We start from the raw sequence: 5,498 nt of genomic DNA, 5'->3' as shown, positions 1-5,498 counted from the left end.
GATCAATCATCACACATATCTCCCACTTATCCTGCAGCCACCAGAACAACTGCAAGATTCTCAGATGGAGGATAATTCTGACGATCTCAATAACTCAGATGAAGACTATTTAGACGAGTACGAGTATGGTTATTTAATTTGTTTTGAATATTTTGTATTATTAGTGGATTGCAATTTAGAAGAATATAAGTCTGAGTTTAGTTATTTATATTGTCTTGAATATTTATGGTAGAAGATTATTTATTTTTTTGATAAGTTTGTAAATTTATTGTCTAATATTTAGTATAAATTTTATTTTTATATCTAAAAGTTTAGTTGCCTCGTTATCTAATATTTAGTATAAATTTTATTTTTATATTTAAAAGTTTATTTGCATTAAATGTCTACTATTTTTCAAATGAAAAAAATAAAAAAATATGACTATTAAAATCGGCACTCTTGTCGCTTTTTAAATTTAAAATAGACAAAAGAAAATAAAAAATCGACGACATGTTTGTCGATATCTTAATAATTAAATAGACGGCTACTTTGTCGAATTTAATGTATCAAATATCGACAGAGGCGTTGTCAATTTTATATAATATTATCGATGGCAACTTTGTCGATTTAACTAAATATGTAAAAATCGTAGACTCATATTATCGATGAAAATGGTGTAAATTTTATTGAAAACTTATCGACGGACTAGCAAGCCGTTGATTTTATTAGAATTTTAAAAAATTGACAAGCTAAAAAGCGACAACTTATGCCGTCGATTTTTAATATTATCGACAGCAAAGCCATCGATTTGGTCGTCGATTTTAATGGTGTTTCTTGTAGTGAAGATCGCATCAGAGCTCCTTGTCTATAAACTAGAATTTTCTAACTATAGATGTGTTATATGTACAGAAAGAGATACAAAAGAACCTCAACAAGTAAAATAGTTCATAGAGCCAAAACATATTAGATTACAAAGTAGCAGAAATGTAATAAAGTTAATATGGTCCTAAAAATAGAGTATCATTGACTCCAAGAATTTTTTGTAACATCATGCAGTAAGCCTTCAAGTTTCCAAGGTATACTTCTTTGTGATGTCGGTCTGAAACATAAAAAACATTCAACATTAAATTGTATATGAATTGAAGGATCTATTATAGTATTCAATTAAAGAAGAAGAAAAAAATGCTAGCTATGATGCTAATTGGAAAGTACCTTTTAACATCAATAATGAATGCTTGTTGATTATGCTTGTGCCTCTACCAAAAAACAAGGCCAAAACCGAGAACTATAAGGTAGAGACATCCAAGACTCAAGCCAAAAGCAACTGCCATTTTATGAGATTTTGGTTTGCTTGATGGTAACACATCTAAGGAAGAAGCAAATTATTGATGTCAGCATGAAAACGATGACACAATTTCACAATTAATTCGAAAAAAGTTAAAACTCTTGAGAGATTTTATTCTTCCCTTCAGTGCCATTTAAGTTCACAGACATTGGCATCAGTGCCATGCCACGACAGTTTGGATCTTTTCCAGTTGCACAAACAACGGTATTTCCAACAATGCTGAAAAAGTATTAACAGAAAAAATAAGAACATTCTCTTGTGTTAGTACTGAATTTTTGGTTTCTTGAAGCCTATTAGAAACAAATACACAATATAATCAAGGAAAAGAGATTTATTACTTGAAAGATTTAGCTGAAATTCTTGATAAAGGGCCACTGATATTGTTGTAGGACAAGTCACTAAAATTGATCATCACAAAAACAAGATAATCATAATTAGAATAAGAGAAAACTTCAAAAATAGAATTATTAATACACAAAAAGAAACAAAAGAAATAGTTCAATAAATATTACAGAAAAGCAAGCTGTGTCATATTAGCCAATGATTTTGGCAGTTCACCATGAAGATTGTTTTTATTGAGCCTCCTGAAAACAGTTTAAGCAAATTAAACTCAAAACTTTCAGTACCTGTTGCTTCTTAATTTTGGAATGCGTATACTAAATTATCCCATCAATAGTCCAATTAGGAACAGCATCAATCTTGGATGTCAAAGGGAACAATATCTCAACAGTTCCACGATTGCCCCTTGCAGCTGCAACTTGTATTGGCTTAACACCATCTTGAAATACAAATAGATTCACATTTTACTCCAAATATTAACAAAACCACAGTGTTTACAACAACTAGAAGCACTCCATTTGACAATGAGATAAAAATGAATGATACTGAAAGTTTGGATAGATCATGGAGACACAAACTATATGATTGCTAAGCTCCTAAAAGAAGATGGTGATAAGTGAAAAAGATAACACAATAACTGTCTCTCACCTCATCGGACACATTAGGATCAGCTCCAGCTTTCAATAAGCAATTTATAATTTTTAGACTACCATTATTAGCTGTAATATGTAAAGGAGTTGCTCCATCGGCACTAATATTCACTTTCGCACCCGCCTGCATACAATAAAATTCAAATATTAAAATACAGAAATAAGTACAAGATAAAAATCATAAGGAAGAAAGTAACATATTACCAATAAAGATATACCAAATAGAAAGTAATAAAGGCTTTTATTGGGAAAAAATTCATAGATAAGTAACCTTTCACTTACTTTCAAGCAAAAACCAAGAAGCTTAACTAAATTTTGATGTTGAAGCTCAGCTAATAACTACACTTCATTCCTGAATTCTATATCTCCTTGGCCTGAGTCCTTTGATAACCTCTTCACAGCAATCATTTGTCCATTGAAGAGCTTACCCTGAGAATATATCATACAATGTTTTGACCAAATAAAAAATAAAATAAAATAATGATATCTATTGGAGTGAAATAGCAGTATTTTACCTTATAAACAGATCCAAATCCACCTTCTCCTAGTTTATTAGAATATGAGAAATCCTCTGTAGAAACTCGTATGGTATCAAAGGTGAACTGTAATGAATCATCAACTATGATTTCTTCATCTGAATCATTATCTTCACAATTGAAACAAGGATAACTAGTGAGTTAGTAGTTTAGTACACTTACATCTCTTAAGGTAGAACTAGAATAGAAAGGCTATTGAATTCTCCTATTTTTTCTTTTCTTCCCTTACACCAAATAATGATTGAGTAATTAATGCGTAGAATCATTCTAAGATTTGATGGAAACAATTCGGTTGGCACAGTGTTTCCACTTCAAATTTTAGGAGTATATGCATCACAAAATTAAGCAAAGTAGTCAACATTCAACACTTACTTTGAAAATTCTTTCTTGAATAGACGTACACAAAACTGAGCACCAAAATGGCAGCAGCAACAGCAACAACAACTATGATGGCGATGGTTTGTGATGTATTGCTACCTTTTCCTGCACAAATCACCTTCCTCGGTTAGATATTCCATTACTTAAATACACAGAGAAGAAATAGTAACTAAATTCCTCGGTGATGTATTCAAATTCATGTATACCCCTTACTGGTTTATCAGCATAAGCTTTTTATTAATTTCTGAAATAGAAGGAGACAATGGATTGATATAGAAGCTTGATGGCGACAACAATGAGGACATGAATGGCAGCAGCGACGATGTTACTCTCCCTCTAATCTCAGACGCTACGGCGAGCTTGATGGTGACAATGACGAAGAGATGAATACGGTGGCGGCGAGTAGATATAGGGTTTTATTCTCACTCTTTTTCCTTTTCTAATTTTTTGGACAAATTTTTGTTTGGAGTTAAATTTGTTTGGGTTTAATCAGAGTAGATTAGGGACAGGCTATTTATTTGGGCAATTGGGCTTAGAAATTTAAACTAGCATTAATTAATGGAGGTCATATTTTGCCATAAATAAAATATGTTATGGAAGTTTTTTTAAAACTTCCACAAAAAAATTTCCATAAACAAGTAGAAATCTTGTAGTGAAATTTGTTTGAGTGAGTTGAATAAGAATATAAAATGGAGGACGGTATTAGTTTGAGAATATATTACAATGGTCAGATTTTATTTTAAACATTTAAGGGTGCGAGTTTTGTTTGTAAGGATCTATGTATTATTGTTCCTTTCGCAATATCGTTTGAGGAACTTAAAGAGTATACTTTCTCAAAGCATAGAACACAAAATATTGAAGAGAGTGACAGATATTCAGTATAAATAGCCTGTGTTAGTACTTGGTGATTTCATTCAATTTCAAACAAGGTATGTGATTGATGAAATAAGTATGCAAGTGATGTTTTCGATCTACTATCATACTAGCACACGTGTTTGTCATCGGATTATATGTTGAATTTGAATATTTGATTGTTGGAATTAATTTACCTGAACCAAACATAGATTGACCTGATTATAACAGTGATAGCAAGAAAATTTTGAAGGCAATTATCAAATTATTAGTCCAACTGAAAAGGACATCAAGCTGATATAATGGCATTGGTAAATGTGGCAAACGCACTACCAAACTAACATGTATTTAGGGAGTTGCCTTTCATGTGTGTTGGATTTTGATGTTATGTATACACTAGAGTTTTTTTAAGTGTGTGAATGCAGGTATATGAACTTGTTATTTATATTGTAGACTTATATCATGTGTAAACCATTGTTGGTAATTTTAGATTTATAAAGCAATTGCAACATAATACGACGAAGTTGTAAATTGCATATTTTGTGTTGAACAACGAATTATTTTCAAAGTGTTTTTAACTTTCAAATTTTTTTAATCTTATGTAGTAGATTATAGCAGTTTTAAACTGTTATTATTTTTTTTAGAGGTAAATACTAAATTAGTACCTAAAAAATTCTAGCGCTAACAAAATGCACTACAAAAAAAATAATATTTGTAACAAGAAAAAATGTTATAAAAAATATGAATTTCGAAACAAAAAGAATTTATAAAAAAAAGGTTGTTGCAGTATGTTCCGTTACAAAAAGTTTTTGTAATAAAAAATAAAACTGTTATAATATAAAGTAATATTTTGTAACAAATTTTTTTAATACAAAAACCAAAATTTGTTACAAAAGTGATAACAATTTTTTAAATATTTTTTAACAATATATTTTTTTCTATCATAAAATTTTCTTACAAAATATAACTTAATTTTGTAACATTTTTTTCTTTAGTTTCAAAAGCACAACATTTATTTTGTAACATTTTTTTAATACATACATAATTTACCAAATTATTTTTTTAATAAACTAATATATTAACTAAATTACTGAGCAAGTCAACATTTAAATAGTATGTAATAACAGATAATTCAAACATGCTTCATTTAACTAAGATTATTTTGAAACAAAATAATATTAGTATCTCCATTGATTAGTTCCACAAGTTATATTTCTTCTACAAATTCAACCAAAAATTAAAAGTCTAACACAGATTAATGTCTCTATGAATCAAAATATTCTTGAGTGCTTTAGGTAGCATGTTGTCACCATTTTAACACTCTTATAAATAGGAAAAACCAAAACAAAAATTAGAAACAAGATATAACACTAGTTATAATTTTTTTTCATTCTTTTATTCAAAATATTTAGAAAAATT

This window comes from Arachis duranensis, chromosome 4, assembly GCF_000817695.3.
Source record: "Arachis duranensis cultivar V14167 chromosome 4, aradu.V14167.gnm2.J7QH, whole genome shotgun sequence".
Classification (NCBI taxonomy): domain Eukaryota; kingdom Viridiplantae; phylum Streptophyta; class Magnoliopsida; order Fabales; family Fabaceae; genus Arachis; species Arachis duranensis.
The sequence above is the reverse complement of the archived record's forward strand: the minus strand, read 5'-3'. Positions refer to the sequence as shown.